The following is a 19,241-nucleotide window of genomic DNA, read 5'->3' as shown; positions in this document are numbered from 1 at the left end:
CTTATAATCGAATGTGAACCCACATGCATGCATTTAACATCATATTATAATATAATTCACATAAACATTCATATAATCATTTAATGGCATAATAAAAAAAATATGGCCCTCCCGACCTACTAATCCAGCCATTAAACCGCATTAGGGATTTTGGGGCATTACAACTATCCCCTCTTTACGGAAATTTCCTCCTCGAAATTTACCTGAACAACTCGGGATGCTGACTTCGCATATCTGACTCCAGGTCCCAGGTCGGTTCCTCGACCTTGCTGTTCCTCCACAATACCTTAACCAAAGGTATCGTCTTATTTTTTAGGACCTTGTTCTTCCTATCAAGTATCTGGACTAGCTGTTCCTCATAGGAGAGATCTGCCTCGAGCTCCAGATCTTCGTAGCTCAAAACATGAGTCACATCAGATACATACCTCTGAAGAGTTGAAACATGAAACACATTATGCATGGCTGACAACGCCGGTGGCAAGGCCTACCTGTAAGCCACCTGGCCAATCCTTTCCAGGATCTCAAATGGACCTACAAACCTAGGGCTCAGCTTGCCCTTCTTCCCAAATATCCTCACCCCTTTCCATGGCGAGACTCTAAGGAAGACATAGTCTCCCACTTGGAACTCCACGTTCCTAAGCTTGGGATCTGAATAGCTCTTCTGTCTACTCTGAGAAGCGAGCATTCGAGCTCTAATTTTCTCAATGGCCTCACTGGTCCTCTAAACTGCCTCAGGACCCAAGTATCTCCTTTCACTTGTCTCATCCCAATGAATGGGAGATCTTCACTTCTTACCATACAACATCTCATAAGGTGCAACTCCAATGGTAGACTGATAACTGTTGTTGTAGGAAAACTCTATCAAAGATAGATACTTACTCCAAGATCCTCCAAAGTCCAGCACACATGCCCGCAGCATGTCTTCTAATATCTGGATTGTCCTCTCAGATTGCCCATCTATCTGAGGATGATAAGCAGTACTGAACTTTAACCGCGTTCCCATGTCCTTCTGTAAACTTAACCAGAACTTAGAAGTAAAAGTGGGGTCTCGATCTGACACGATCGACCTCGGCGCTCCATGGAGGTGCACGTTCTCTCTCACATAGAGATATGCGTACTGGTCAACGATATATGTAGTCTTCACTGGCAAGAAGTGAGCTGACTTTGTATAACAATCCACTATAACCCAAATAGAATCATGCTGACCAACAGTCCTAGGTAATCCCATCACAAAATCCATCGTGATGTCCTCCCATTTCCACTCTGGGATATCCAGAGGCTACAATAACCCTGCCGGTCTCTGATGCTCAGCCTTGACCTGTTGACATGTCAGCACTTAGCCACATACTCTACTACATCCCTCTTCATCCCCGGCCACCAATATAATGATCTCACATCCTGATACATCTTCGTGGTGCCTGGATGTAAAAAGTAAGGTGTAGTATAAGATTCATCCAGAATCTCTCACCTCAAAGCAGTGTCTAACGGAACACATATCTGCTCCTTATATTCCAGCAAAACTAAATTAGACACTGTATAATCTCTGGATGCTCCAGCCAAAACATCCTCTTTGATCTTGACCAGTTGTGGATCACCCAACTGACCCTCCTTGATTCTCTCCAACAGTATAGACTGTAGCATAATATTGGCCAACTGGCCCACTAATAACTCTATACCAGCTCTGGTCATATCATATGCTAACTCTCTGGCTATCAGCCTTGCACCATAAATCTACCCCGGACCCTTCCGGCTTAAAGCATCAGCTACCACGTTGGCTTTTCCTGGATGATAAAAAATCTCACAATCATAATCTTTTTCTAACTCTAGCCAACGCCTTTGTCTCATATTCAAGTCTTTCTGGGTGAAGAAGTATTTCAGGCTATTGTGGTCTGTATAGATCTCATACTTCTCCCCATAAAGATAATGCCTCCATATCTTTAAAGAAAATACCACAGCCGCCAACAATCATGAGTGGGATATCTCTTTTCATACTCCTTCAGCTGATGTGAAGCATAAGCAATTACCTTCTTTGACTGCATTAGAACATAGCCCAAACCTTGATGAGAAGCATCACAATAAATCACAAACTTATCCTGATCTGTTGGAAGACTCAGAATCGAAGCTGTAATCAATCTCTGCTTCAGTTCCTGGAAGCTGTTCTCACACTTATCTGACCATACAAATTTCTGATTCTTGCATGTCAATTCAGTCAATGCAGTAGAAATCTTTGAGAACCCTTCCACGAAACGCCTATAATAACCTGCCAATCCAAGGAAAATTCTAACCTCAGAAGCATTCTTTGGCCTTGGCCAATCTCTGGCTGCCTCGATCTTTGCTGGATCTACCCTAATCCCCTCCTTACTAACAATGTGCCCAAGAAAAGATACATGAGATAACCAGAACTCACATTTCTTGAACTTTGCAAACAGTCTGTGCTCCCTCAGTCTCTGCAGAACCAACCTCAAATGTTGTTCATGCTCTGACTCTGACTGAGAATAAACCAAGATATCATCGATGAAGACAATCACAAACTGGTCCAGATAATCCTCGAACTCTCTATTCATCAAATCCATAAAAGCAGCGGGGGCATTAGTCAATCCAAAAGACATAACTAAGAACTCATAATGCCCATACCTGGCACGAAAAGTAGTCTTCGGTATATCTCCCTCCTTGATCCTCAACTGATGATAACTAGAACGAAGGTCGATCTTTGAGAAAACCTTCTTACCTTGCAACTGATCGAACAGATCATCTGTCCTTGGCAAAGGATGCTTGTTCTTGATTGTTAACTTATTCATTTCTCTGTAATCAATACACATCCTCAGAGAACCATCTTTATTTTTCACAAACAGAACTAGCGCTCCCCAAGGTGAGAAACTAGATCTGATAAAACCCAAATCCAACAGCTCTTGCAACTGTACTTTCAATTCTTTTAACTCAGCTGGGACCATTTTGTAAGGTTCTCTAGACACTGGCTCTGTCCCTGGTGCCAGTTCTATCACGAACTCTATCTCTCTGTGTGGTGGCAACCCTGGCAAATCTTTTGGAAATACATCTAGGAATTCAAAGACTAATCTGGTATCTTCCAGTCTCACTGGCATGACCTGAGTGGTGTCAACCACACTGGCTAAGAATCCAATGCAACCTCCTTGCAGTAGATCCCTAGCCCTCAAAACAAAAATTAGAGGTATGCGAGGTCCATGCACCGTACCAACAAACACAAAAAGATCCTCACCTTCAGGCTCAAAGGTGATCATCTTCCTTTTGCAATCAATGGTTTCCCCATACTTCACTAACCAGTCCATACCCAAAATCATTTCAATGTCAGTCATAACTAACTCTATCAAATCCACTGACAACTCTTTGCCCTCCACTGTCACTGGCAAAGATCTGACCCATCTCCTGGATACTACTATCTCCCCAATGGGAAACAAAGTTCCAAAACCCACAACATAAAAATCACAGGGTCTACACAGTCTATCAATAATTCTACTAGCAACAAAAGAATGTGTAGCACCAGAATTAATCAAAACATTATAAGGGGTTCCGGCACTAAGTAGCTAACCTGTAACTACTGAGGGAGAAGCCTCAACTTCTGCTTGTGTCAATGCGACCACTTGAGCTGGGGCTGAGCTATCCGCTTTCCTGGGTTCTTCTTTTCTGGCCTTAGGGAAGTCTTTCTTAAGATGGCCCACTGCCCCACATGAAAAGCAGGCCCTTGCCCTACACTCTCCCAAATGATGCCTTTTGCATCTAGGGCATTCAGAATAAGACCTCCAGGCCTCATTACCACCTGGACGACCCATTGAATGTGTCAGGAACCTTCCTCTTCTGATCACTGAGGCCTCCACCCCTACCAGAACCCACAAATGGAGGACCTGTCCTCCTGAACTCCTTTCTGGCTGCACCATCTCGCCAAATCTTATTCTCTGCACTCTCAGCTGTGAGTGCCTTCTCAACCACCTGTGCATAGGTAGTAACCCCAGCCACATTGGAAATGCGAACATCACGGGCTAATTTGGGCTGTAGCCCCTAGAGAAATCTCTCCCTCCTGGTCCCATCAGTGGGCACCAGCTCCATGGAAAACTTTGCCAAATGATCAAACTTCAGGGCATACTCAGTCACTGATAAACCTCCCTGAAGTAACCTGATGAACTCCTTAGCTTATGCCGCCATGATAGCATCATTATAATATTTCTCATTGAACAGAGTCTGAAACACTTCCTAACTCAGGGTATTGACATTTCTGGTCTGGGTAATAACTTCCGATCGAATTCGGGCATCCTCCCGAAACATATATGTGGCACAAGCCACTCTCTCATTACCAGTCACCCTCATGAAGTCCAGGATGGTGTTAATCATTCTCATCCACTGCTCAGCTTTAGCAGGGTCTACACTGCCTTAAAAAACTGGAGGGTGTTGCTTCCTGAACCTTTCATAGAGAGGCTCCCATTTATTACCAACCTCAGGCAGCTGCTGGCACCGACACAGGAGGTGGCTCTGATACACTGGCCACTGCAGGATCTTGCTATTGTCTCAGGAGGCGAAGTTCTTCTCCCTGCCTCAACACTATAGCCTGCAGGTCGTTAAATAACTGCTTCCAGTTTGCAGGAGCTGACTGTGGAATCTGTCCCTGGTCATTCTCTTGACCCTGATTATTATTATTCTGGCCTTGATCACTCTGGCCAGCTGATGTATCTGTCTATCCTGGATTCATTGTTATCAATTTATACCTTGCTGAAACAATAATCAATACGACCAGTCGGGTAGTGATAACTAAACCTCTTGCCACCTCACGGTCCAAGAGCAATCAGATAATTATTATATTCCACAGTCATACAAATATACAAATAGATACATGATTATAACATTTAGCACTTAGCATGTATCACATAATAATTCACAATCAACAATACTAATAAGTATGTTCCAGCAATTTCAGTACTATTTAGCACACGGTTGCTGAAGAAGCAGTATTCAGGGAACAGGTTTAACATGGTGTCTCATGTAAACATGTAAAGCATTTATACTATATTTAAGCAGTTATACATATAACTACATAACTAGTTACCAAACCATGAGTCGAGCTTGTCTTCAGTGGTGTAATGACCCAACTATTCTAGACTCTTGGACCATTAACGAAATTATACATACAAATTCTTACTAAAACTTACATTTGCGAAAATACCATAATTTTATTAGAAAACTTATAGAAATAAGAGTTACTTACATAAATACCAAGAAGGATATGGGATCCCATTGTTTGAAAAAAAAAACATAACATGATTTATAAAATAAAGGGATTACATAGTAAGTGCGGAAAATACATATAAAGACCATAAACAAATGACTACATCCTCGAAATTGAACTCTCGACTCCTTGACTCCATTCATCATCGATACACAATCCCAAGCATCCACGAACCTTACCGCCACTAAAACTATTTTCCTGCACATAAAACAAAAAGGAATGAGCCTAATGCCCAGCAAGGAAAATCTACCACATACATCATGCACATAAAATTTCGTAAGAAACATAAAGACATAACATAACACTTATTATATACACATACTATAATGGCCATTATTACTTGGGGTCCCATAGACTAAACAAGTCATATGCCCATGAGATTAGTGGGGTCCTACTAGCTAAGTAGGTCATATGCCCATAATCTATTTGGGGTCTTGTTAGTCATATGGGTCATATGCCCAAGCCTACAAACATACATATCATAACACTTATCATAACATAAGAAACATAAGATAACATATAGAACATATAACATATGCATTTCTATCCTATTTTCCTTACCAAAGTTACCGGGATATGTGGACAGTGTTGGGACTTTGGAACACTCCTAATAACCATTATGAAAAAGAGTGAGTCTAATGAAGAAAAAGAGATGAAAAGGAATGGGAAGACTAAACCATTGAGAAACATACTTACTGAAACTTATGTGCTCAAGAACTTAGAGTTCCTAACCAAAATAAGAATGAGGTTAGAAGACTGAGTAGAAGGCTATGAGAAAGAAAATAACATAAAACCAATGAACTAGAGTTTTGGGTTACCTTAAAGACTTGTAAGACCAATCTACACCAGAAACTGAAATACTATAGAACCTTACTTCCCAAAGTGTTTGATAAGCTTATGAGGATCAAGCTTATGATTTCCCCAAACCAGATGTTTACACTCTCACACTCACTTAGCACTTGCAGCCTCTGAACTTAGAGCAAAAGATGAATAATGGCTGGGTACTAGGTCCTATTTATAGAGTTTAGGAATGAAAGGATCTTGATTTTACTTGAATAAAAATAATAGCTTTTTAGGTGAAAATAATTTGAATAATCGTTCAGCAGAGGCTGAAGACTCGTTCAAAAAGATGCTGGACTTATCAAGAGGTTGAATGGCTGAATGGAAAAAGAATTCAAAAACTTTGAAAACATACTGAAGGAGGCGATATATCGCCCCTTGTAGGCGATATATCGCCTGGGCCGGTATGCCCGAGGCAGTCGTGCATTGTCTCGTGTTTTCCGTATCTACGTGCTGCGATATATCGCCCCCTATAGCTGCGATATATCGGCACACGCTGATTAATTAAACACGAAATTACACATTTTTAGCTAAGTTTGAATGGAGTAAACAGCCTTGACTAAGCCCTCAACGTATTCAAAGCTGCTGACTGACCTTATAGCATTCAAACTTTTACCCTTATTAAATTAAATCCTCAAAATACTTAATCCTTAATCACCCATTCATAACATGTGCTTAAAATCCTATTGTTCCTTATCTAAACCTTATAGTATAATAAATATTATTCTTAATATCAGTCATATAATCAAACCTTAGGTTAACATTAATATCCTTAAACTATAGGTTAAACTTAGAAAATCTATAAGTACTACTATGAGTGTCCAAATAATTCCCAGTCTGAACCAAAAATCCACAGTTACAAAGATAATACTATACATACTATAATACTACTAAATAATTAGCTAAGTAAAGTTCTTGGACTCTACAAGTGGTGAGTGTACATGCCCAGCCAGTCTACAAGAACCCTAACCTTGGCACGCTCTGATACCAAGTTGTAACACCCTGGTTACCCCAAGACAGTTACGGTGAACTTTCAAGCGTGAATTTAACTCGTTACCCGAGTTCTTTGGTTAAAAACGTGCTTCTAGGTGTTATTAACAAGTTAAGGTGGAAAACTAATCAAAAGAAAAGGATATATTTTATTTAAAACATAAAACTATTCATGGGCCCATAAAAACATTTATAAGTTGTTTACAATGCAAAATGGTCACTCCATTATAAAATTTACAACCCGTCGATCTAAGCGGCAAAAATAGGGTAAATCCCCTAGTTCCCCTAAGAACTCCTTGGCCGTGGTGGTCAATCAGTCGCATATGTAAACATCACCACCTAAGCTCCCCACTCAAGGCTGGGTGAGCTTTTCTTTCCCTTTACCTGCACCACATAGCACCCATGAGCCAAAGCCCAGCAAGAAAACTCAATACTGCAAGAATATAACATCAACCGATGATCATAATAATCATCCAGGACTTTTAGTCCAAAACAGAGGAGTGACAGTTGTTAAGTCACTAAGGTGGGTTCCGTTCCCTTTTCAGATAAGTGATCCTTTCACTAGCTTAAACAAGATTGGTATCTAATGAAATAGTCACCAACATAACCCTATTGAGTGACCATAGAGTCGCAGCGGTAGGATTCTACTCCCTTAGCCATGTGACAAACAGTCACCTAGGATTTTGGCCTTGGCTCTAAGTAACTAGTCATAGACTAGTCAAGCCCTTTAGTTTTCTTCGACCTTAGGGTCAATCCAGCATTAATACCCCATATGAGTCATTCAATGCTGATGTCGATTATATCTAATCTTTTATCGGCTCTGCGTTCATGACTCTTATGCCGTTCCTGACTCTTAGGTCAGTAACACGTGGCCATTGCCGATTCTGAATAGTCAGTGCCATGCACAAGTAAGCAAGATTTGCCAAGCATTTAATATGCAATCAATGTCCGCATTTAAGCACTCAACATGCCTCAATAATAACCACGCATGTCATATATGGGGTGCAGTTTTCTTACCTCTGGTTCGAGCGAGAATTAATAAAAGAATGACCCTTGAGAACAATCAGTCTTTTTGTCCCTTAGCGGTCACCTAGTCATAACCAAATATGGGATTCCATCAATAAAATGAATAATAAAAAGTTCCTGAACCAAGATCTAGCCTCTGGGACGTCGAATGCTACTAAACCGGGTAGTAGGAACGATCCCGAGGCCTAAGGTTGGAGTTCCCATGACAAAAACACACTTTGGCCAAAAAATCTCTTAAGGGCTGCGGCCCTACTTCTACCATGCCATGACCCGCCTCCCAAACAGAGGCGCCAGCCTCAAGCTCCTGTACCCAATGTTGCGACATTGCCTCCTAAGCGCCACGACATTGCCTCCCAGTAGCCGAAAGCCCCTGTTTTCTCCCATTAAAACCTCATTTTCCCTTTTTCAATCCTTCCAAAAACTTACTCAAACATCTCCAAATCCAAAACCAAGTATTACCACAACACAATCAACATACCAACAACAAAACCCAAGCAAATTTTCTCAAAAGCCTCCATGAATTCCCAACTAACCACATCAAAATCACTTGACTAAAAACCATAAGAAAAACAGAGTGTAGCTTAAATCATGGGTGAATTCTTACCTCAAGCTGGGTTTGTGTCCTCTTCAATGGATGAACTAAGTTTATAAACTCCAATCCTTGATTTCCTACCTTGTTCTTCAAATTGAGGTCAAGAATTACAAAGGAAAATGAAAGAGAAGGGATGTACGGGAGAAGAGGAGAACTTGCTCTGTTTTGGCAAGCTTCTACAATCTACAAAGCTGATATATATCTTAGGAGTAAAATGACTATTTTGCCCCGAGGTCATTTAAAGGTTTCTAAGGACTCCTAAGGGTAAAACCGTCCTTTCCCACGTATTTCATTAATCATAATTAACACCCTCCAATTCCCGCTATTCTAAATATTCTCAAATACCAATAATTCATATCCCATTACCCTTTAATTCCCGGTAACACTCTAATCACCAAAACACCCCGAGACTCACCCCGAGCCCCCGAGCTTAGGCCTGTTATGACCAAACTGATAGTTTATAATCAAAGATCGTCTCATGCCGAATAGCTCGAACAAATCCACATTATAATGTGGCCTCAAAAATTATTCACAAGCATGCACCAAAATATACAAATATGCCCTCAACGGGCCAAATTACAAAAATGCCCTTATAATCGAATGTGGACCCACGTGCATGCATTTAACATCATATTATAATATAATTCACATAAACATTCATATAATCATTTAATGACATAATAAAAAAATTATGGCCCTCCCGGCTACTAATCCAGCCATTAAACTGCATTAGGGATTTTGGGGCATTAGACTTTTCTATTTCTGAGATTGATCTGTTGAGATATAGAGGTCAGATATGTGTCCTGATGGATTCTGGTCTCAGATGAGAGAATCTGGATGAGTCTCATACTGCTCCCTATTCTCTACATCCAGGTACGATGAAGATGTACCAAGACTTGAGAACTTTGTATTAGTGGCCGGGGATGAACAAGGATGTAGTAGATTATGTGGCCAAATGTTTAACTTGTCAACCGGTGAAAGTTGAACATCAAAGGTCAGCAGGGTTGCAGTAGCCTAGGGATTCCAGAGTGGAAGTGGGAGGATATCACTATGGACTTCGTGGTTGGATTGCTGAAGATAGTGGGGCAACATGATTATGTGTGGGTGATTGTGGATAGGTACACCAAATCAGCCCACCTTTTGCCGGTTAGAACAACTTACAAAGTGGAGCAGTATGCCAAGCTATACGTGAAGGAAATTGTGCGAATTCATGGGGCTCCACGGTTGATAGTATCCGACAGGGATCCCACCTTCACCTCTAAATTTTGGGAGAGCCTGCAGAAGGCTATAGGCACGCAGTTGCGGTTTAGTACCACTTATCGTCCTCAAATGGATGGGTAGTCTGAGAGGATGATTCAGATACTGGAGGATATGTTACAGGCCCGTGTGCTGGACTTTGGGGGATCTTGGAGTAAGCATCTCTCTTTGATTGAGTTTTCTTATAATAATAGCTATCAGGCGATTATCGGAGTGGCTCCATATGAAATATTGTATGGGAGGAAGTTCATATCACCCATTCATTGAGATGAGACAGGTGAGAGAAAGTACTCAGGCCCTGAGGCCGTTCAGAGGACTAACGAGGCGATTGAAAAGATTAGAGCTTGGATACTCGCCTCCCAAAGTCGATAGAAGAGCTTTTCAGACTTTAAATGCAAGAGTGTAGAGTTTCAAGTCGGTGATCATGTGTTTCTCAGAGTTTCTCCTTTGAGAGGAGTGAAACGATTTGGAGTAAAAGGCAAGTTAAGTCCAAGGTTTGTTGGCCCCTTTGAGATTCTGGAACAGATTGGGGAGGTAACTTATAGACAGGCTATGCCTCCAGCTTTAGCAAAGGTTCACAACGTATTCCACGTGTCTATGCTCCAAAAGTACGTATCAAATCCTACACATGTGCTGAGCTATGAAAACCTAGAACTAGATCAGTAGTTATCTTATTAGGAGAGGCCAATTTAGATCTTAGACCAGAAAGATAAAGTCTTACGGAGCAAGACCATTGCCTTGGTGAAAGTGTTGTGGAGAAACAACATAGTAGAAGAGGCAACTTGGGAGCTTGAGTTTGATATGCAGGATCGATATCCCGAGCTATTCAGGTAAATTTCGAGGACGAAATTTCTGTAAGGAGGGTATGGTTGTAACGACCCAAACTGCTAATAAGGCTTAGAACCTTGATTAGTGTGTCCAAAGGGCAATAATTGATTTAATTATGTTATTATGTGGATTAAATGATTATATGACTAAGAAATGCATTATTAGGTGAATTAAATATGCATCTGGGTCCATTTTCGTTAATAGAGGTGTATTTGTAATTTAGGCCCATTGAGGGCATAAATGTGATTATGTGTGTATTATGTATGGGACCACAATATTGTGAATATATAATTGAGATGTGTGATCTGAGATGGTCCTAGGGAGTGGAGTAGCGGAATAGTCACAACAGGGTCGAATACCCGGCTCAAGGTGAGCCTAGGGGTATTTTGGGAACATAGGATGTGTTTGGGATTTACCGGGTAACGAGTAGCTATTTACCGGTTATTTAAGTATGTCGGGGTTAATCAGGGATCTATAGGAATACTCGAGGAATTAGCGGGCTGTGGCAAATGATGAGATTGCCCTTGGAGGCATTAAATGAATAAGGATTTACTTAGGGGCATTTTAGTCATTTTTAGAGGATAGATTTGAGTAAGACTCTAGAACTAATCAGAAAACACTCTCTCATCTTTCCTTCTTCTGTATGTCACGTTTCTCTCTCTCTCCCTCTCTCTCACACTAAGGTTTGAAGTGTTGGTGAAACTCTTTGGAAGATACCCTGTTTTGTACCCTAGAAACCTCTCACATTCCCTTTTCCGAATAGGCATTCCCTAAAGCTACCCAGAAAAATTACCCAGAAAATATCTTGTCAGAAAATATCACATTCCTAGACATGTTCTTGTATAGTCAATATGCCTAGGATCAAAACCTATGCACCAAAAACCAGCCAAAAACAACCTACAGCGTGCGACTAAGAAAAAGGTTTACCTAACAGAGAAAAGGAAAGATCAAAACATGCAATAGGCAGAGGACTTATAGTGTATTTTCCATGTGAAAGTCACAAAAAGAGTAGGAATCGGAGTCTTGGTGGAATCCTTAAAGCTGGACTGAGGAAGAAACTCTTGTGGCGAGAAAGTGGGGATCTCTGGGATGATAACCAGAAGAAGATAAGCTTCTGAGACTAAAAAGGAGAGAAAATGAGGAAACAATTTCAAATGAAGGGTGGCTAATACGGAAGATGGCCAACCTTATATATATGTAAGAGACATAAAGGAACGAGGACCGTTCAATTAGATTAATGCGAGATAAGAGGGTCATAACTCGAGAGGCGAAACGACAGCCGAAGGCAAGCTAGGCCATTTAATGCAATTCTCTGAAACCGAACAGTCGCCAACCAAGGCGCTCAACGTATCCGATACCCACGCAGTGGGCGGAACATGAAGAGTCAAAAAGAAAACTTAAAAGCCCTCGCTGTGAAGGTCACAGATAATGTCATGGGTCACGAGCAAGGCTTGGGGGGCAAATGTATGCCCTAAATATCCACGCACTTCGGCGAGCTAGAAAACAGCCTAATTCGATCTGCCACGTGTAAATCGTCCACCCAGAGCTGTTTGTTACGGGCCTCCATCTATCCAGCCCGAGCTGATTAGAGAGTTAACTACTACTCGGAGGCATTGTGTCAGCAGTATGAGTGTCACGAGCTGACGCCACAGTAAGCTCGGAATGCGCCAGAGATCTGACACCCGAATCCTTGTAAAGTCAACCATGCAATATAAACGTGCATATATCAGACATCACGTGTCTATTCTATTCCTGAATTCTCGGACATGCAGTATAAACGTACATGTTCAGACATCCCACGCCTAATTTGGCCCGTGCGGTCCATTATCCCTCCTTACCTATTAATTAGACCATACTTCACTGCAAAGTTTAGGAGTTAATCATCAATGTCTCAGAGATGACGTGAAGGGTAAAGAGATCACGGGATGACCCCATTGCCAACCCAGATATCTTCTTCCTATAAATACCGAGACCCTGGGTAGTGCAGGGGGTTGAGAGATTTTTGTAAAGAAACACTTTGTAAGAAATAGTCAAGAGATATCAATAATATCGACTAGTGGACTAGAGGGATTTTAACCTTCGAACCACCTAAAAAGAAAGGAGTGACCATTTTCCCATGCTATTAGTTTCTCAAGTCTAGAATATAATTATTCTCACATTACGGTTCACCAATTTGCACTAATCCATCCTACTTATTCGTATAATTACCTGTTGGCGAAGAACCGCGTCAACACAAACCATACCGAACCATTTCACTCTTGACATCGCGGTTTGTGGTGTAGTGTGGTGTGGTGCGGTCGGTCGTCGCGGTTTGCCGGTTTAGATGCTCACCCCTAATCTTAACTGTTATTTTCAAAAATATATTGTGTTGTTACAACAATAAGCTAATATTTTAAACATTAAAAAATAAATAAACTATTAATAGGTATACCAACCCTAAAATATCTTAAAACAGTTAAACAAATTCAAATATCCATGAAAATATCTAACTAACAAATTTCAAATAATTTAAATATTAAAAACTATAGAATAAACAGTATTTTAAAATAAAGATTTATTAAAAATATCAAGTATTTAAAAGAAAATATCTTAAATATCTTTAATATATTAAAATATTTAAAATTAAGTTGTTAGTCTATTTTTAAATTTGAATTTGAATATTTGTAGAAAATATCTAATTATTTAAATCTCAACTAACAAAAATATCTTATTTTAAAAATTAATTTTAAATGATAAAACAAATATGATATATTTGGATTTGATTATCAATAATAAAATTTCACAATTTTATTTTCTTTAATTTAAAAAAAAATTAAAATTAAAAAAAATTATGGATGAACAGATCGTGTGCTCGGTTGCAAGTGTGCGCGTGTGCGGTGGGGCTGGCTGCCAACGGTGTGCGCGCGCGGTTGGAGGGACGCGCACAGGCGCGCACACAGAGAAGGGTGACACACATTGGTGCGTGCGCACAGGAGGCGCGATGCACGTTGGTGTGCGCGCTGGTGCGCGCATGCATGGGAATTTTTAACATGTTTTACACAAAAAAAATTCATACCAAAACCAAAACAATTTTTCAAACCAAAACAATTTTCTAATTAATTTTTAACATGTTTTACACAAAAAAAGCATATATAAAAATTAATGGCATAGAAAACACAACAAAACAACCTAAAAATTGCTAATAATCACATAAAATTAATATGCTTCATAAAAATATGAAAAACCATCCAATTATTCAGACACATCAACTAATTCAATTTTTAACATGTTTATGCAAGAAAATAAAGATTACCAAAGGCTCTGAGGCCAGTTGTTAGGAAAATTTATACAAGATCTTTATTTATTTTCATGTAGATCTAATATTAAACAAGTTAATATGAGACAACCTAGAACATGTTTCTAAAATTGAATTCAAAGAGAAATAATGATAAGAATTCTTACATTATATGTAACGGAATGAATGAGTCATTCTTTTAGTTTCTCTAACCCTTATATCATTTCTGTCGTAGAGTATTACCAAGAAACTGAACCGATCTTATATTTTCTTCACAGCCTTCCAAAGTATCCTTGGAATCACCTAGACTAGAGTGGGCAATTCTCAACACATGAGATTGATACAGAGAGAAGAACAATAAGGCTTAGAAAATGACTTATGTTTATAGAGAATCTAAAACCTATCAGAAACTTGTGTCTGCCACTCTGTTTTCAACTCTCACTTAACATTCCTTTTATATACTCATTTAGGTCATTTATTTAATTAAAAAATCAATAAAATAATAGCCAATTAACATCCCTAGGTCAAAATTATCATGGACTTTAGGTCCGTGAAATTTCTCATTTGATTATAAGTCCATTGGACTTAAAATCAAGGCCATTATTATTTCCTATTGATTAATTAATTAAATAATTATTCAAATCCTTTATCAAATTAATTATTTATAATTTGAACCTTGATTTAAACTTATTTATTAATTTAGATACTAATTTATCTTAATTAATAAATCTACCATAATTTCTCTTTTCTTCTCAAAATTACATAACTCTGTGAAACTATCCAAAATTGACCTGGTCAACTTTGATAATTCTAATTGATAATTAAATAAATTAATTAAGACTATCTAGATGATTTTATCCAAGGTATAGTGGGGACCATGGGCCTATGAAATCAAGCTCCAATAAGTTATCATAAATCTAACAAATAAATTACTAACTTATTAATTCCTCGTGACTCCACTAAAGACTCAGAATTGCACTCTTGAATTCATAGAACACTCTATAACAAATATAGATACAGTATTAATTATCCATTGTTACAACCATAATTGTCACTCAATCCTCTATATATGGTCTACAATGAGATGGGACTAAAATACTGTTTTACCCCTCATTGTATTTTATCCTTAAAACACATAGTTCCTTGTAAATGATATTTTATTAAACTAATATTAATTACTGAAATGACATCTCTATCATTTAGCACCTTCAACCAAACTAAAAGGAAACCATTGTTTCACTTCATCAGAAGCTATAGATGTTCATATCTATGATTAACACTCCCACTCAATTATACTACCGAGTTGCTAAGATGTAAGTATGGGCTAGTCCGTAGGGTAAGCTGGTAACGAAAAAGTCAAAGAACTCAAATAATACAATCAGTTAGAATATTAACCACTCAGAATTGAGATTGAATTGACCTATGATCAACTATATGATATGACTAGAATAGATAATAACTATATGTTTACTTATCCTACCAACTGTCAATATCGGTCCAGTCCGATGTAACAAATACATATGATCTTATCTAATTTGTTAATCTTCTAGAAAGAACATAACTCTACGATGTGTAAGTAGATCATATCGTAGATTGGCAAGTCAGTGTAAATCCCGTGCACTGACTAATCTTAGGACTAACTTATTTTGAACATATAATCATATTTATATTCTATTGTGATTATGTCATTATAAATACGATTAGCTATATGCTCGAGATTTAATAGAAGTTTATATTAAACAAAATATCATGAAAATAAAATTTGAAAGTGGTTGACCAAGTCAAAAAATGATTTCTATTCTTTTATTGATAATAAATGAGATTATAAAGAAATTGGGTTTTAATTAGGGCATAAAACCCCAACATTTGATCAACTAGGGGGATTGGAACAAATATGGAGAGAAGAAGATTTAAGGGATATACTGAACGATTGAAGGGAAAGACACGATGTACATATCCCTACTATTGCTCCTGCCCCTGCTATACCAACTACTATTCAGGCCCAAATAGATGCATTGAACCAAGTAGTCCGACAGCTGGTTGGAAATAAGACTTCGAATATAGAATATGACTAAAGAAAATACACTCCCTTCATTAACAGGATTTCACTAGCCGAAGTCCCCAATAAGTTTAAGATGCCTATACTGCCCAACTATATTGTAAAGGAAGACCCCGGTCTCATGTAAACAAATTTGAGATACAAATGGATATTCAGAAAGTATCTGAAGAAGCCTGGTTCCAGATTTTCTAGGAAACTTTTTTGATGCTGCTCAAGAATGTTACTTCAAGTTTTAACCACCCTGCATAACCTCTTGGGAGATGTTTGTTATAGAGTTTTACGACCAATTTTATGCTGGTTGTATACATCCTACTAGGCTAACCAACTAGTAGATATAAGGAAAAAAGAAGGAGAGGCTTTAATGGAGTACATTAATTGGTTTATGAGAGCAGTTTCCCGTGCCAAAACTGTGGGGGGGTGAAGAAAAGATGGTGCCCATAACAGCTGGGTGCAACACCAATCCCAACTATGGAACAATTTACGAAAGAATTGATTTAAAACTACTGAAGAATTTTGGGACCGAGTAGATAAGTATATTAAGCTCAAAGAGGCCATTGCCAATGAATTGAAGGCTCTAAACACAAAGTAGGGCAAAAAAGAAGAGCCAGCTAAAGCTGTTAGTGGCTCTAGTAAGCCCAATAACAATGGTGGCAAGAGCAATGAAAAATACGATGGAAAACGGTCGAGCAATGATTCTGATGCATCTGATAACAAGCACCCTAAGCAAACAAAATACGAGCCCAGGTTCACCAATTATACTTCACTGGTTGATGTTCAAGCAAAGGTGTATTAGGCCAATCACACTACCACACCTTTCAGGCGACCAACCCCATCAGGAAGGACACCTCTAAGAGGAACACCACAAAGTTTTTTCACTTCGATAACGACTATGGCCATGATACGAATGAATGCAACCAGTAGAAGGATGAGATTGAATTTCTGATCTAAGAAAGACATATGAGGAGATATATACGAGCAGGGGTTGATCCCTAACAAGCAGTTAATGGAGGCAACAAGCAGGCTCGAGGATGCCAATAGTTGCCTCCCCTTTAGCCTGCCTTGGTCGCAGGCACTATGCTCACTATTTGAGGTGGACCACACTTAGTAGGTGATAGTAGTAACTCGAGGGAAAGATATGCTAAAACCCTGCGTCACAAACAAGATATTGAAATGTTAACCATGGAAGAGCGAACTCCCAAAAAAGCTCAAGGAGGGGATGATTGTATAACTTTATCCTACCTGGACGCACATCATGTAAGGTTCCCCCACATTGATCCTCTGGTCATAGATGTCCAAATAGCCAACATGAAGGTAAAAATGGTGCTGGTTGATACATGAATTTTAGTGAACATACTATAAAAGTCATCATTGGAAATAATGATGTTGTCTGTACAAGACTTAGAACCATGCAACTAAACCATCTATGGTTTCTCTGGAGAGAGGCTCGCACCAACAAGGTTGATCAGGCTTCCAGTGACAGCAAGAATAGAACATGTGAATAGGACAATACTCACTATTTTCATAGTAGTTGATTGCCCTTCCGCATATAATGCTGTAATTGGAAGACAGGTCTTAGTAGACCTGTGAGCAGTAACATCTATGTGGTATCTAGCCATTAAAGTCCCAACTGACTCGAAAATTGGGTGTGTTTTTGGAAACCAAAGAGAGGCTAAAATATGCTACAACTCCTCGATTTTGAAGGCGAAGAAGTATGGTTATGGGAGTGGACTTATTGCATCGAGCAGCTCCAGCATATAATAAAAAAGGTTTCAAGGAGGATTTAATGAGCTAAATGCCGAATCCAGTGAACAAGACATCAAATAAGGTGTTGCCCAAAGTAAGGATAGAGACATAGATCCTCACTTTGGGAATTTTGACGAGGAAGTTGGACTCGTAGAGGATCTCGAGGAGATCCATGTAATGCCCTAAACTCCAGGAATCGTTACGGTGTGCATTTTAAACAGTGCTAAACTCTCTAATTGAGCCATTTGGCCATAATCGTGTAACTAAGTATGATTAGCGGTTTAGGGTTAAAATTTTTGGTTAAGATATAATGTTTCACTAAAATGTTTTAACGTATACATTGGGATCCCAAAAATATAATTTAAAGGTTAATTATAGAAAAATATTTACAACCAGCCAACTTAGGCGGCAAAATAGGGTTTAACTCTAGTTCCTCTTTCAACCCTCGGCTGTGGTGGTCAAGCAGCTGCATATGTACACATCGTCACCTAAGCTCTCCAACTCAAGGATGGTCCAACTTTCTTTTGCCTTTACCTGCACCATATAGCACCCGTGAGCTGAAGCCCAACAAGAAAACTCAATATGCTCATGAACAAGTAATAAAATTTTGCTAAGTCATAATAGGCATGCCTAGCAGTAATAACCCTACTCATGCATGCAAGCAGATACAAATACATGTTTGTCAAGTCTTGCGCTCTGAGGTAGATGACTAATAAGTCTCTCTGAGTTAGATAACTAATAAGTCATTCCTTGATCAATTGACTAATAAGTCACTCTCTAAATAGATGACTGATGAGTCCATCTCGGTCAGATGACTGATAAGTCCATCTCGGTCAGATGACTGATAAGTCCATCTCAGTTATATGACGGATAAGTCCATCTCGGTCAGATGACTGATAAGTCCATCTCGGTCAGATGACTGTAAGTCCATCTTGGTCAGATGACTAATAAATCCATCTCGGTCAGATGACTGATAAGTCCATCTCGGTCAGATGATTGACAAGTCCATCTTGTTCAGATGACTGATAAGTCCATCTCGGTCAGATGATTAATAAGTCTATCTCAGTCAGATGACTGATAAGTCTATCTTGATTAGATGACTAATAAGTCTATCTCGATCAGATGACTAATAAGTCTATCTCGGAGGTCCCATACCTTCCTAGCCATGTGACGTGTAGGTCACCTTAGCCTTTCTGGCTTTGGCTCTAAGTAACTAGCCTTTAGACTAGACAAGCGCTTTTAGTTTTCATCGAACTTGAGGTCGGTTCGACATTAATGCTCATGATGAGTCATTCAGTGCAGATGTCGATTAGATCTAATCTTTATCGGCTTGCATTAAACATGCTAAAACCGTCTTTGACTCATAAGTCAATGCTATACG

This window comes from Humulus lupulus, chromosome 2 (assembly GCF_963169125.1).
Source record: "Humulus lupulus chromosome 2, drHumLupu1.1, whole genome shotgun sequence".
In the NCBI taxonomy this organism is placed as follows: Eukaryota; Viridiplantae; Streptophyta; class Magnoliopsida; order Rosales; family Cannabaceae; genus Humulus; species Humulus lupulus.
The sequence above is the reverse complement of the archived record's forward strand: the minus strand, read 5'-3'. Positions refer to the sequence as shown.